This window comes from Lutra lutra, chromosome 12 (genome assembly GCF_902655055.1).
Source record: "Lutra lutra chromosome 12, mLutLut1.2, whole genome shotgun sequence".
NCBI classification, from domain to species: Eukaryota; Metazoa; Chordata; class Mammalia; order Carnivora; family Mustelidae; genus Lutra; species Lutra lutra.
The window spans coordinates 55,040,739-55,043,251 of NC_062289.1; the positions used below are offsets into that span (position 1 = coordinate 55,040,739).

At 44.2% G+C, this 2,513-nt stretch overlaps 1 pseudogene; it reads right to left on the reverse strand.

Moving 5' to 3' along the window:
• Positions 1 to 650: 650 nt before the first annotated feature.
• On the reverse strand, positions 651 to 741 carry LOC125082757 (uncharacterized; annotated as a pseudogene).
• Between the last annotated feature and the right edge of the window lie 1,772 nt (positions 742 to 2,513).

A 2,513-nucleotide genomic window follows, 5' to 3' on the forward strand; every position in this document is an offset into this window, starting at 1 on the left:
CCCCCAAGAGGAGGAACTGAGAGGGGACAAAATCCCAGGATAGAAACCTGGGGAATGCCACATTATAGGAAGAGGAGCTGGCAAAGGATGCTGAGACTGGGTTGGCAAAGTGGTGGAAGGAAAATCAAAGAAAGTGTGAAATCTCAAAAGATGACAAAAAGAATATTTTAAATAGCAGATATACTTATGAATACAAATATTTCAGAGAAGTCGAACATGATAAAGACCTGGAAGTGACCATTAGGTACTGAAACAGAATAGTCATAGATGACGTTGCCAAAACTAGTTTCCATGAAGATGGAGAATGGTCATCCAATTACAGTGGCTTGAAGAATGAGTAAAAGTGAAGCAGGAAACAGTGAAGCTTCAGCAAAGCTGGACAGTAAAGGGAAAGGAAGAGCCTAGGCTGCCAGCCGTGTCAACCTAGAAGCCAGATCCAGGAAGGGTTTCTTCTGTTAAGATAGAAATATTGAATCTAATTAGGTGTCATGGCTAAGATTCCTTTAAAGAGGGAAATAATAACATAGAATGAAGAAAGTGGATGATTAATAGACTAGATCCTAAGAAGGTGAAACTGGATGAGATCCAGTGGAAAATAGGGAAGATAAACCTTGAAGGGGGGCCGGGGGCTCATTGTGCCGCAGTGAGAACAAATTTGCATGTCATCCTTGCGCAGAGGCCATGTTAATCTTCTCTGTAACATTCCAGTTTCTGTATATGTGCTGCCAAAGGGAGTGGCTCACAGTGAGAACAAAGAAGGGGGAATCAGGAATGCCAATGAAGTTAAGCACAGAGCTATAGGAAGTTGTGAGAATTCCCCTTATATTGTTCTCTACCTGTTTTTTTCTTAGTACAATAAGAGTCAAAGTTGTTTGCTGAGAATAGAGATTAGGTCATAGCATGGTTGGTTTGAAGAAAAATTAGATTAAAAAAATAGCTTGAACAGAGAAAGAAAAGAACCAGTTAGGAAACAGGAGGATCACCAGGTAGTCCAGGGAACCGAGCCTTGGTTCGAGAGAGTGAATGTATGAATTAACAGAGGCACCAAAATGTGGGTTCTCAAGTCCCCTCCAGAGGGTCTCCTTGAGGGGGGAGGTGGCACTGAGAAATCAGGACCAACTTCAAACCAGGCATTGTAGAGCCAGTGTCATGGAAGGGGACGGAGTCCAGGGAAAAAATTGCAACTATTTCATTTGTTCCCTCTCACATCTCTACAGAAAAGCTCTTCTTGCCCTTGTTTTACAGAAGGTGAAACCATCACTCATGGAGGCTTATCTTTGTTCCATCTTATCCCATCTGCACATCCTCACGGGCTGAGTTAAGAGTCAGCTAGACCTTCAGAATCAAAGCCACTGCTCACTCCCTACACCGTACTGCCTCTCTGGGAGCTACACACTCCTGACCCCAGCAGAAGGAAGGGGTTAAGAACTTTGTCCCACTCCCATTCTGGGACAACTTTGTTCCCTCCATTTTGTAACATAAATCCAGGTTATACACACGAGGCATTTTAGCCCCCAGAAGGAAAGCACTGTGCTAATTTAGAGGGTATAAAAATGGTGTACCAAATTGCTCAGAGCAATGTTCACACAGTGATAAGCTCATTTATGAAACAGGATTATTAAAACCCAATCTCGGTTTTTTGGTTCCAACTGGTTTTCATTTGCCTTAGCAGCAGATGCTCTATGCCAGGAAAAATGAGAAACGATCTTCAGTGGGGACAGTGGGGCGCTGTAAGGCCTTCCAGCAGAAGCTGTAAACCAGAATTACACACTCTTCCAAACACAGATTTCATTCCCTCGGCCCTTTGGTGGTGGTTTGTCATTGCACTGAAGCTATCCTCAAAACACTGGGAAGTAGGCAAAACAGTGTTTTATGATGAGGTATGCAATTGTAGCCTAAGAATTTAAAATGTTTTAACAAGATTGCTTCAGTCCTCACTTGATGGATAGGGCCCTCAACAACGAACAGTGGCAGACAGCCCTTGCTTTTTTACTTTTGAGCTCTTGCTAAAAATCCTCAGCAGCCCTAAGAGCTCAGAGAGCTTGACCAGCTCCAAAGCCTAATCAGTTTTGAATATTGAACGATTTGGAGGAGTGGGCCCATGTAAATCCAATAAACACGTTAATTTTTTTAAAGGGAAATTATCAGGGCCCCCAAATATGGTGTGATCTCCGGAGCACCAGAAGAAATGAGACCAGAAGCTGGTGCCCTAGCTTTGTCCCGAGTGCTCCTCTTGGAGTTTCCATCTCTTGGTCTCCCTTCCTCTCTGCTGAGGAAAGACAGCTGGTCAGAGGCCCTGATGATGAACCTGGCACAACCCTCCCAAGGGCATGAACACCCAGAAGAAAGGCAGCCCCAGACAGAGGCCAATGAGGCAATCGTGGTCAGAGCAGGCTCAAGAAATGGAAAGTACTCGATTCCACTTGGTCTCTTGCCAAATCCACAGGGAAGCCTCATTTTGCAGGAACTACGTTACCTCTAGCTTGTCCCTGTGATAAATGTAGGATACAGAA